The sequence below is a fragment of the Agelaius phoeniceus genome, chromosome 8 (genome assembly GCF_051311805.1).
Source record: "Agelaius phoeniceus isolate bAgePho1 chromosome 8, bAgePho1.hap1, whole genome shotgun sequence".
NCBI classification, from domain to species: Eukaryota; Metazoa; Chordata; class Aves; order Passeriformes; family Icteridae; genus Agelaius; species Agelaius phoeniceus.
Genome location: NC_135272.1, coordinates 20,177,614 through 20,191,311, shown reverse-complemented (window position 1 = coordinate 20,191,311; position 13,698 = coordinate 20,177,614). Strand labels below are relative to the sequence as shown.

The following is a 13,698-nucleotide window of genomic DNA, read 5'->3' as shown; positions in this document are numbered from 1 at the left end:
AAACAATTAGGGTAATAGGCATACTAACTGGATTTCATAACATTTGGACGTTTTTCCAGCTAGATAGACAGGAAACCTTAATTAGCATTAATTAGCACTGATCTGCATATGTTTGATAAGGCATACCCTTGCCACAAAAGATTATTTATTCCTGAATCTGCCAAATGCTGCAGTTACAGAGGATAAAGGGACTTTTCTTCACATTGTATGTAAATTTGAGGCAATCTTAATTTGCTTATAAAGTTGAATTAATTATTATACCGTAAATATGCACTAATATTTTATATTGATACATAGTTATATGTCCATTTACATATGTAAAAATCATACAAGGTAATCCAGCCAGTTCATCTATTTTCAGACCTAGTATGTCGGGAACATGGACAAGCCATTAATTCCCCATTTTCCTATTATAATATTTTCCTTTCATCACAAAACCTTCACCTCCCTCTCAACAGTTAAGTTATATTTTCAGGAAAAAAAAAATTCAGAACACTTTCAAATTACAAAAATTGCAGTTTAGGCAGAGGAACCATTTACATCAGGTTGCTCCACATTGTCCTCCTGAGCATTTCAGTTCTTTCAGACTGCCCCAGAGGAGCTTGTGCTTTGGCTCCATCCCGGAAGGCTGTTGGTGCCCACTGGCCATGGTGCCCTGTGAGCACACACAGCCAGGCAGTGGCAGTCCCACCCGAGCCCTGCAGGCACACAGTGCACAGGGCAGCTGCAGGGGGGACCCACCCTGACCACACTGCCAGCAGCCAGGGGCTGCCTTCTCCCCTGCTCCACAGCAGTCAGCAGCCAGGGAGCTACTGTAGCATGGCACTAAGCCTGAGCTAACAGCCTGTCTGCTGCTGGGAATTATTACTCCTGGGTTTAATGCAAATGATGATGATGTACGTGGTCTGCCTTCCATTTTGCAGCTCACTTGTGTGCATGTGTTTGCCAGATAATGCTTGGAGCCACCAATGGTCCCGCTTGCTATCTCACTGTGTGCAAGCCTTGGCGTTCTTTCACTCAGTTTCATTTTACTACAGGTAAGAATTTAAAGACTGAGATATTACAGCCTAGATTATACCTCTTGTGAGGCTCTCTCAAAGCCTCTGTCTGCTGCCATGTAAAAACACTCTGAATTTTTCCTATCTGCCTTGGGTCTCCAGGCAATCTCTTCTTCCTTCTAAAAGGAGAGACCCTGGCTTAGACTTTACAACTGGTGCTGGTGTCCCACGGCTTTGACACAGATCTCTTTCCCAGATCTCAGTTTCAGTCAACATCTGAGTGACAATTTCTCTCTCCAGGCTCTCACAGAGCTGAATCAGAGAATGCACAGACTTTGCAAACTGTCTCAAAAGCAGCCATTCTTCACTTTAATGACCACAAGAGATACACAAAGCCATACGAAATAGTAAACATACATACATCTCTCTGCCTACATTTCCTCACTGTGGAATTTTCCTTGAGATTTTGTGAGATCCCCTTTGGTGCTCAGGGACCTTCCTCTCCCATTCCCCAGAAGCACACACATCAGTTTCTTCCAATGAAGAGGAGGCTTCCACTGCCTCCCCACCGCCTCTGCGTCTCAAGACCTCTCTGGTGTCCGTGCATCATTTTATCTTTCCTGACCCAGCCATTTCTGCTTCCAAAAATCCTTCCTGGCTTTGAAATCCAAACATTACCACCTGGCTGCTTTGTCTTGATTCCTTGTGGGAGGGATATGCTGTCCTTATTTAAGATCTCATTCCTCATTTGCCCCTCCTAGTTAAGAGTAAACTAGATGGAAAGAGTCTGTAATGACTGACACTCTGGCACTCCTCCTGTCTCTTGTTAGCACATGACAGCCCCAGGCACAGGGAGACTCACAGTTCATGGAAACAAAATGGAATTTATAACTTATGTGATGATTCAAGGAATCTGTCTACGTACATACAAAGTAAAATCACACAAGTGACAGAATAGAAAATTATCTCTTTGAGATGAGTGTGAAATACCTACACAGAAGTTGCCTTACCAACCTCTTCATCTTTTGTCTCCTGCCATGGCTATGAGAAAGCTGAACAAGGGAAGAGCTGGGCAAAGGATCTATTGGCTGGGCTTAGCCAACTTCATGGCCCTTGGTTTTAGGAATGAATTCTACATGGTACCACAGGTTGTTTCACTTTAACAGGAAATTCTGGTGGCAGGCCAATTGCTATTGCTGGCTCCAAACCCAGCAGGTGATGGCAGAAGAGCTGAAGTAGCCCTTAAGCTCCAGTCCATGGGGTTTGTGACAAACCACCTTCTGGAGTTTTAATTGAATGCTTTCTTTTCCTCTTTGTAGGAATTGTGAGGCCAAATTCTGACACTGATAATTCATTTTCTTCTCTGAAACCCCAGTTTTTTATCTTTTATCCCAACTATGCACACAACCCTTTTATTGTTAATAAAAATTACTGTGTGCATAAAAAGCCACAACAGAACTGAAGAAAGAAGCCTGAAAGGAAGTACTTCAGGGTTTGAACCTAAAAACTTTGTTAGGTCTAAAGACAGAGACGACCTGAGCAATGAGTTGGTCTGGTTCCTGCCTGCAGGTGACAGGAGAGGTCCACATACAGGAATAGAAGAATGTCTCCAATGTCCAAAACAAATCAAGTATCTAACTCCCTCATTCAAAGGAGACAATATATGGTCCTTGAGAAAAACAGCACAGCATTTTCATGTACTCTGAAGACCAAAGACAGAAGACTTTTAATAAGGAGAAACTAGGGGAGAACAAAGCTTATAACTTTCCACACTAAAAGACACAGCTGTGGGAAAAAAAAAACCAAAAAAAAACAACCTGAAGAAATAATTGGCAAAGATAACAGAAACCACATAAAATTACTTTGTTTCATGGGGAAATATTGCAATTCAATGTGGACATGGGGATTAGGGAAACTGTATTTGGTACTAGATTACAGCAAAAGAACCTGGTTTGGGGGTTAATGTAAATGAAGAGAAGCAGTGACAACAAATAGAATCAAGGGCTGACTGTGGATCATGAATATTTCAGTTACTGAATTTCTTCCATTGCCTCAAAAGCTTATTCATTTCTCCAGGAGAGCACAGCAGAAACAATCACACTAGTCCTGCAAATATCTCTAGTTCAGGTCATCACCAAAGAAAGTGGTGTTACACAGATAAAAGCACTAATATTCTGCTGCTTTTGGATTCCCTTCTCCTGCGTACGACCAATTCTGGTTTTCTAGTAACTTGAGACTGACTTAATTTGCATTACACATATATTTCTGTTCCTGTTGATTAATTAATTAACACTCTGAAAAGATGACCCAAGGCATTGATCAGGCTCCATTTTTCTAATAATCTCTGAACTCTGCAATCAGATCATTGAATTCTAAACTACTTAAGTCTAATGGGCTGGGAGATTTGAAACAACAGTTTAAATATAAAGTTGAGACACTCAGCAGCTTTTAGTCAGCTAAATTTATTTAGGCATGTATCAATATATCACTCCATACCTTACTAGTCATTCTGGATTTTGCTTTGCTTCACACTGTCCACATTTGCAGTTGGTAATTGCCACAGATTTTTGCATTGTAAAATCTCAACCGTGCTGTCTATAATGACCAAAGAAAGCAGGGGCATTTCAAGTTTTAGGACATCCAAAGGGTTGCTGGGCACAGCGCTAGATCATGCAATAAGTACATGCATTGCATGTTCATCCTAAACCAATCAGCTGAGAAATAATTCACATTGTGAATATTAACTTTGTCATCTGAGGGCATGGAAGTTAATGACACGTAGAAATTAATCAAACCATTCACCTCTCTCTCAGACATATTGTTTTAAGGGAACCAAGAAGACAGCTCTTCATTAACTGAGTTCACTTTTTATTTCATAATCATGTCTCCTAGAAACTAAAAAAAAAAAGAAAAAAAGAAAAAAAAGTATTTGGAAAAAATGTTTTAAGAATCCAGTTTCAGAAAAGCAGTCTCCCAAGAGCTGTGCCACCTCATGCCTATTCAGTTGATGTAGTTATACTAGGCAAATACAATAAAAGATATATAATAATATAAAAAGAACCAAGAGACTAAATCTGTATGATTTTTCATATCAAAGCTCTGATGTGTTCCTATTGATTTGCAGAGCTCAAAACATCCTTTTTCTGCCCAATTTTTTTTCAAAATATTTCTGCTAAAAGTATGTTGATGAACACTTGAAATAACAGGGTTGCTGTGGGGAAAAGACGGGTGAAATTAAAGAAAATTACAAAAATTGCAGTTCATGTACATGCTAAGGGGGGGATGAAACAAAATATAGAGAGGAGTGGAAAGTTACAGACACAGTTATAACAGTATGGAAAATTATAGGGAGAAAATGTGGTTGCTACTCCCCAGATGGAATGCAGTCAACGTGCCCAACTTCCCACTCACAATACACGCTCCTCCCAAACATAAAAAAATAGTATAAAAGTAAGTTAAAAAAGGGCAGAAGATAGGGAATACTCCATCACAACCTCTCGGACAGTCAGAGGGAGCCACCTTCTCCCCCATAGGGATGCCTGTTGGGTAAGAACTGTATTTTTATGTACACTGATTGTCTCAAGCTAGTTTTTGTTAGGAATTAGAGCTTATCCAGATACTGCTTTGAATACAATCTTGCAGCCAGATACTATCACCAGCAATCTTTGATCTTTAACCTGTGACAATCTTCTATTATATTAATAAAGAATGTTATTCTGTACACTGTTAGTGGGAGTTCAAGGGTGCTGGCAGGTGCTGGCAGTGTCTCACACACTCCATTGTGGAGCCCCAGGAAGGGCTGTCTCTTATGCTGTGTGACCCTGAACACATCAGTGGAGCTGCCCTCTGATCCAGTGCCTGTTCAGTGAAGGGTCCCCTTAATGGGACACTGACAGACTGGTGGGGCACAAGGGCATCAGCTTTCCTGGGGCACTGACAGACTAATCAAACACAAATGGTTTGAGAAAATCAACCCTTTTACATGACAGCTGTTTGAGAGAACACCTGGCAGTTCTTATTGCGGATATGGAAAAAAATTAATTGTAGCTTTTATTAATATATTAAGCAATTGTACAACTATTCACTCCTGAAGTACAGGTGTTCTGCGATGTAAATGGCTGCAGCACAATTAAGGTTTCAAATAAGATTTTTAGATTTTAAAAATAAATTTAATCACACTGTAAGAAGTGTTAACCTGAGTTTTCCTCACTCTGAGAGACTTCTAAGACACACAGAGAACTTGCCTTGCAGTGTTGGCCCCCAAGGTCAATGAAAGTCACTTCATACTTCAAATTAAGCTTTTCTGAGCTTTAACATATGAAAGCAGATAGGAATTAGTGACCATTGTCAGTTTCTTTTCATTAATATGAGAAAAAAGATTAAACACAATGAGCAGATTACTATTTCTAACAAAGTTAATTTCTTTGACCTTCCTTTCTTCTAGGAAAGGAGGGCGTTATACTTGCCAAGTGGAGTATGCATCTGTACATTCCTGGGGTTGCTGCTCATTAAACGTCAAAGTGAGCACCAAAGCAGCCACAATGGCTTCTTTGTGAAGGAGAGATCTAAATAAATACCTTACTAAGGTAATTTAAGTCCAGTATTTCAAAACAGCATACTTAAAGTTACAGCGCAGTAAACTGCAATGTAAAAAACCACCTCAGATGTAAGTTCCTACCTTACTACGTTCAATACACCACCTTCTTTAAATTAATCACAAAGTAGAGTAGCTGAAGAATGCAGTTATTTAACCAAATTATGATGTGCTTTCCACCCCATCATTTCAAAAATATATTGAAAAGGCTGAATAGACTTCAATATCTAGTATGTGTGAAATGTTTTTAGGGCTAATTTTCTAAATCCTTTAATCAACCCCCCAATATCAAGATTCAGTTTTCCCTAACTACCCTAGTTGAAGCTCCCTACTAGAACCTTATTACAATTTCACCTCTGTGAAAACATGGGGAGACTTTGCCTTTTCCTGCCTAATATCACAGTAGTTAAAGCATTCTGGAAATCTGGCTCACTGCTGTTTGCACACCCTCATAGATAGGAATGGCATCACAGACTTATGTCCTCGTAATTCCCTGCCAACTCTCACTCAAGGTCTTGTGATGATTTGCCTCTTCTGTGACTCAGCTGTCTAGCCAGACTGTGTCTAGTATCACCCCTTCTGGAGTTTTAACCATCCACAAAAGGCAAGTGAAACCTGAAGCAACAATACCACTGCACACAGCGCTGTTCCTGTACAATCTTCCCAACTTCTTCCTCCCCTCTCCATCACAACTCAGACATGCTCCACCCCTGCAGGGTTTCTTTTATGAGGCCCAAAGCACTGACTCGCTGTCCTGAATTTCCCCAAGTCAGAATTTTTTCCAGCTGAACTGGAAGATAAATGCACAGTAAGGACCTCTACAAACACAAAACCATTCCAATAGTTACAAGACCTTATCTAGTACAGTAGGATTTTTGCAAAACATGGGAAGATTTACTGGCTTATGGAGAAAGGCAAGAAAATTTGCTTACGATTTCTGCCCAAGGAGATTTGATGAAGTCCCTGGCTGGCACGTTCCAGTGCACAAACCACTGCTATGTTGCACACAGTGCTGCCTGTCAATTTCTAACACCTGCATTTACCATTTTTTTACTGAGGGAATAGGCCAGACTTTATTCTTCCCATACAAGCACAAAACCTCATCTATGTCACTTTCTCACTCTCTCCTTCTCTTTCCCTCAGTGCACACAGAGGCATATTTTAAAAATGAAAACCACCCTGACAGAAAAACTTATCTCAGAAGATCCCACCATGCAGAAACTGCTCTAATCTCTCCACCACCAGGTATGAAAAATATAGCACCATAAAGACACCTCTTTTTTTTTCATAGCTTTTGTGAATGAAGTCTATACCTAGCCTTCTTTCCTCTTCATTGCTCTCCTTTCCTTGAAGACAGATAGTATATAATGATAATATGATGTAAAATAATTATTTTTAAGTTTCTTCAGCAAAATAAGAACTGAATTTAAAAACATATTACTTCCTCAGCCTTCCAGCATTTTTCACATTGGTGATTTAAATCATAAGTGTTCTGATCTCTCCACTAGTACAGAACACATCTTGAAAAGGAACCTTGCTGTAACTTACAATTGTGTTTCTTCAGCTTTTACATACAAGATCTTTTGTGCTATAGAGGGGAAAAGGATACCTTAAAATATTCTTATTTGTCTTTTGATGTCTGTTTGTTCTGTGTTTGCAAAGATGAAAGTACCCAAATCTGTACTTATATTCCAGAAGTCTGGAACACAAACAGTGCTTGTAAATCTTCCCTAATATCTTACTCCATTTCTTGACTGAATCATCTGAGTTATACATACTATGTTTTTTTAAAAACAGACCATTACTTCATAAATTATTTTACAGCATTAAACCATCACATTTGCGTTTATTAAATCAATTTAACACTACAACTTCAGCAAGTAAGCTGGCTTTCCAAATCACTAAGTTAGCACAGAAAACTGCAGCCCCATAAGGGAAAAAGCAATGTGTCAGGACTTTGGAGAAAAACTGCTGAACCACTCACATTGTGTGAAAGACAAATGACAAGTTAGAGGTTTAGTTACCACATATTTAATGCTTTTCTATACTGTCTCATTAGTGCTTTAAGATTTAACCATGAGAACAACATGACAAACTTCAAAATTTACAGACACCGAACTTCATTTCTACCTAAGCTTTTATCACTGCTGCTTGCTCAGCACACCTTCCTCACTAATGCAATTCCCACACAGAAGGCCATCAGTACCCATAACTTGTGATGAAGACAGCAAAATCCCAAGCCCTTTAGATAATCTCACTAGATCAGTGTATTAAATTTAAAAAAATTCTGCTCTTTACTTTAGAATAATTGCAGAACAATCCCTTCCCCACTGCAAGTCAAATACGAATGGTTTGCTGCCCTTGCTTAAAAGAACAGCCAGCCCCCAAACTTTGTTAATTGTGACATGAAGTTTGTCTCCAAGTCACAGTATTATAAACTTAAGCATGCTAAAATAATAAATTAGGAGATGCAAATACAACAGAAATTAGGAGTAAAAGTAAAAAAAAAAATAGAATAGCAACTATAATGTTTATATTAAATCTACAAATATTTTCTAGTTGAGTTGTATATTTCATAAGGAAATGAAGTATTTGATCTTTGCTAACAATTACATTTGGTGAAGCCGTTTAAAAATGCCACTTTTTAACAATACAAGGCCATATTGCTTTAAAATGAAAACATTTAAATTTTTTCGTCTTTTTTTTTTACATACTTGCTTGTTTTCTAGTTATTAGAATATAAGGGCACTTTTACTGTAATTATGAAAGATAATTTTTAAAATGTATTATGTCCTACAGCACTTTGTCTTGACAAACAATTACTAGATATCACATTCAACAGAATACAAAAAGCAATTTCTATCACAAGGTTAAAATTAGTCTTTGAACAAAAGATGCTTTCAAAGCAAATCCAAATTCTCATCAGCTTTGTATCAGTTTCTCTGTGAGACAGGGAAGTGAGGGATGGAAAGAAGAGAAAGAAAAAAAAACCTGAAGGACATTTTAAAAATTTCTTGCTAGCGATCAGTGTGAGCACACATTTCATCAGCTTTCTGATAAAGGTCTAAGCAGAAGGACATGATTAAATTTCTGCTGTCAAAATGTATTGTGATCAAAAACTACACCCATCAAAGGAGAGAGATGTAGAACTTGTAGTTTTTGAAGGAAAGTTTAATCTGTATGCAGACATTCACTTTTGGATCTGGTTTTGCAGTTCAGGGTTATTGGTTGGACTGGATGATCCTAAGGGTCTTTTCCAACCTAAATGACTCCATGATTGTTGGGTCTTGGTGTTTTGCTATAGTAAACTGCCTAATCAATGAATGGTTGCTTTAGCTGACTGATGGGAAAAATATTCAGTAATTGCCTTAAAACATTAATTAATTTTCAGTAAGAGGTCATAAGAACAGAAAAACATGATGCAAATGATGCAATGCTAACTATTTGAGGAGAAGAGAAGCACAAGGGCAAATAAAATATCTGCACTGATTGCAGCTTTTGATCTGTATCCTAAACTGGTATTTCTGTACCATGGCTTCTAAGGACCTGTGTAGATTCAAAAAGTTTGAAAATGAGTACATAATAACTGAAATATAGTACTTCAATCTCTAATGCTTACCCTTGGGACTACAGTGGATTTAGATCATAAAAACTTAACTTTCCTTAACAGATTAATTATTTTACAGACATCTAAAAATATTAGCCCATTTTCAGCTGTTAGGGAATATCATCCTCTAATCAGCGATCAAAACTTGTTGTGAAGTAAATGTATTTAATTGACCAAATAAAGGAGTAGCAATTCTTAAGACTTCTTTCTAGATGAGTGCTACTGAACGGTCCCCTGAAAATTGAATGAAAAGGCACTTATAGAAATGTGAGTCTAAGAAAATCAGTGAGGAAGTAACTTAGGTAAGACCCCTTAAAAAGAAATAAGACCCAGGAAAGAGGAGGAAGAATTCCATTACATGTTTGCAGCAGCAGGTTTGGAAGAGTCACTAAAGGGAGTCAGTCTTACAAGGAGAATACAAATTTTCTTCTTGTACTTGATGGGGAGGCCAAATTAATATATTTTTTCAAACATCATCATTAGAGAAAACTCAATGTTAGTTTCTATAATATTGTTTTCTAATTGCTACACAAATTACTGTAGGAAGGCAACAGGGCAGCAGCAGAATCGGGAGGCTCCTAACAGGATGACCTAGAAGCCAAGACACACTAGACCACAGAATGAGCTCCTCTACAAGAAAAACAGAAGAGAATTGCGGTTCATCTCATAATTCTAATGCTGCAATACTAATTGCTGCTAATTAGGCATGTAACTTCACACTGGAAAAAAGCAAAGAGGTAACTATTTATTTAAGAGACAATACTACATGGATTAAAAAAGCTCCTGTCAACAACTCTGGACACCTGTACCAAGCTCATTTATTGCCTAATTAAATATTAACATGTCCTGATAGAATCTGTGTTATAATTTTAATTACTGTTTTCTCAAAGGGAAGCCATATAATCAATGTATTTCTAGCTGTTCCTAGAGGCTGTTTTGTAAAACTCCATTAGTAAATTGTGAACTATCACTAAAATATTTTCCTCCAGATTGCTTTAAGTAAATCAAGACTATTATATTCTCCTAGGAGGAGGGAAGACTAGATGACTTCCTTCAGGGGAAAAATATATGATTTCTTCAAGAATAAAATTTTTTTAAGGACAATCATATTTAAAGACTTGTTAAAATTCCTGCACAAAGAATCAACATTAGGGAGTTACAGATCACCAAAGTTATATTTAAATTTATGTATAATCCAAAATATTTTTATTGCTGGATTGAGTAATTAGGATGAGAGCCACATTACTTCCTTCAAGCATGTATTTAAGTTTTCTGCTGGGGATGAATTGCAAATATTGAGGTATGTCTTGAACTTACTTATGTATTTTCTTTTTCCATTAGGATTAAGAATGCTAAATACTATAAGCATTGATTAACATTACTGCGTATTTCGGGGTCAGAAATGCAAGGAAACAATACCAATTCTATTTGGGATGCTATTTAAATAGCCAGGTACAAAACTTTAAAAGTATCAATTCTCCAGGTAGCACTAAATAATTTCAAGTTGTAAAAAAAGAGGTACAGGGAAAGTATTTAAAGGACTATTTTCCTTTACATCCCAATGATAATTTAACCATAGATTACTACTTTGATAACTGAGCTCTTGAACATTAACTTTGTTTTGAACATACTCCTTTTATCTTTTTCTATGTAAAACTCCTCTGGAAGTCAAAGGGTCTTTTGTAAGATCAGGGATTTCAAGGGTAAGCCACATTCTCAGAGCCTGATTATCCAGAGATCTGGATAATATAATCATGGGGATAAACAAACCATGAAAATATCAGCCCCTGTGCATTTTAACTCAGCATTTGAACATCTTGTAAGAGATTCAAACCAATTTTAATTCAGCACTACATTTTAGAGAGGATCTTTAAAATAGATTTTGATTTTTACTGGAGATCTCATCCACCTTAAAATTCTTTAAAAAGCCCTAGCATTTCCCTCTTTGTACTGGCTACCAGAGTAAGGACGCACATAAGAATATTGCATGCAAACTGTTAGATTTTATGTTCACAGACAAAAAAGTAGCTGAACTACTTTTCAGAACAGATTTAGGCTAAATAAAGAAAAACAAAATATTGACAACATTCTTTCAAAATTACTTTTCTATGAATCAACTTGAAAGGCATCGCAAACCTTGCACTGCAAATTTAACTATCATCCTGAATTAGTTACCATTTTTTTAATGACTAACAAGTTTTTTCTGACTCCCACCATCATGGAACAAACTCTACTGGCATATTTTGATTGATTAGGACACTGTACTTCTCTGGCAAGACAGCTCATACAGAACTTGGGATAGGATGCATACATGCCAGGGAGAGCATTTGGGAATGCAAACCCTGGGTGGACCAAGCTCAGGAAGGGTAGAAGCAGCATGCCCCAGTCTGTCATCAGGAGATCTGAGCTCCTCTGAGAGCACTGTGTGATCATCCATCAGTCATCATGAGGGGCACCACACATGGGCTCAATAATCTAGACAGGGAAGGCTTTTTCCACTTGAGAGCTTCAAAGTGGAGATTTCCGGCCTGATGGGCTGAGTCTGCTTTTCCAGACTGAGCTCTTAATAAATAAACATTCAGTGTTTGCAGATGTTATACCCTCTCTGACAGGCAGAAATCCATGTAGAGAAGTGCTGAAGTGCAGACAGAATTTTTATGCCAAAGTACAAGCCCTGTTTCCCATCTGCTTGTGGCAGACACAGAGGCCCCATCTCAAGTCTGGTTTTCCTCTACATTCACCTGAAGTTTCCATAGCAGTCGCTTAGCCAATGCCTATTAACTTTTTTAAATGCCCATGAAAAATTACATATTCTATTGGCTTTTAAAAATCCACCCTGTGGGACATAAAACAAATTTAATAAAGCAAAAAGATCAAAGCTCATTAAAATATTCTTGTAAGAACTGAAAGCAGCCATGATACACGGAAATTTCTAGCAGGACCTTTCTCCTATTTACCACTGAGGGAAAACATTATTCTAAGCTAAGCATGGCCTCTTTCATTAAATGTATACCAGGTCCCAAGCCCCAGCCCTCTCTGGAGTCATTGCTCAGGTCTGTCAGTTAAGTAAATATGCTCATCAGAGGATCTAGCAGCACACACAGATAAGGTAGATATGAAGTCCATTTCCCTTGAAATCAATAGGAAGGTGGCTGTTAGACACTATAATTGAGTTAGGGTTTCATTTGGGAATCTGTGGTAAATGTTCCCACTATTACTGTGACAAGGGTGCAAGAAAGTATACGACAGCTGTGGCTGGATCTCTGGCACCATTAATGGCACAGCCAGCTGAGACCTGCTGCAAAAGGCTTACCTTACATGCTCAAACCTGGAATTCTAAGACTAAATCCATCCTCGGCTAGAGAGGGCAGCTTGACTGGGAGGCTCTCTGCTTATTCCAACAGAATGCTGATTTAAGATTGGGCAAGGATTCAAAAGCCTTCTGATGCTAAACACAAAAAGTCAGGGACAAAGATATTTAAGGAGGAATAAGGGGTTTAGCCCCACAAGAAGTCCTTGGTTAGGGATAATTATAGTAGGGATAAATACAATGTAGGGATTGGTTTTGCCTCCTTTTTCCTACCATGGAACTATGGAGTTTAAAGCAAAGGTCACTGCAAAACATCACTAAGAAATAGGATATACACTTGCACATGCCAGATCACAGGAGCAATCTCACTCCAAGGGCAATGAAGCCAAGTTTGCACCAGAGCCAAGGAGAGCTCCAACACCCAGCGTTACCTCACACACCCAGGAATTACCCAGACTCTCCTCAGCCCAAAGCTTACCCCCACATATGGAGAGTCATCTATACAGCACAGCCAATGCTCACTTAATGGGCAAAACAATTAAGTATTTAGGCAGGTATAGACTGCATGTTTCTGGTTTTGGAGGCATTAGGCGTCTGGATTTTTACACCTCTGCTATTTTATACAACCTTCCCCTTGTGCAGCCAGTACAGAGCAGGGCAGATTTTTCCTTTGCTCCACACCTAGAATAGGATGGATAAAATTATTTTGTGCACACTCCAGTACAGCAGGAACTCACACAATTTAAAAGGGATTTTGTAAACTACAATGCAAAACACTGTAGGGCAGATCCCAGGAGGATTGACAAAATCTGGCAAATTCTTAAACTACACTCACACAAACTAGTTACTGTAGGACTGTATTGTAGTTGTAGCATTATTTTAAGATGGAAACCAACTGGGCATTACATAAGTTCTTTATGCCATACATCTTTTCACAATTTATATTCATATATTTTAATTTTATTTAAGCATATATGCCATATATATGCATATTTGCCAAATAAATTGCATAATAACTTAATTTGCATATTCCATACTTTAGTGTTGCATAATCCATACATTAGTGAAGTTTTTTTTTTTTAGTACTCTTTAACCCATAGCCTCCTTAAGGGAAAAACCTGCTTAAAATCTGATTCACACCATTATTCTGTGGTAGTGTCATTAGTGTATTAAGTCTTCTTAACCAGGC

The 13,698-nt window shown here is 38.1% G+C and overlaps 1 protein-coding gene and 1 long non-coding RNA gene across 11 annotated transcripts in view; one reads left to right on the top strand and one right to left on the bottom strand.

Moving 5' to 3' along the window:
- The window catches only part of DPYD (dihydropyrimidine dehydrogenase), a 331,722-nt gene that overhangs the window by 127,344 nt on the left and 190,680 nt on the right, over positions 1 to 13,698 (bottom strand). The window lies entirely within an intron of this gene.
- Positions 4,488 to 9,989, top strand: LOC143694709 (uncharacterized). The gene is made up of 4 exons (XR_013183358.1): positions 4,488 to 4,544; positions 5,443 to 5,584; positions 6,736 to 6,837; positions 9,743 to 9,989. It is a non-coding gene; the product is annotated as an uncharacterized LOC143694709 (long non-coding RNA).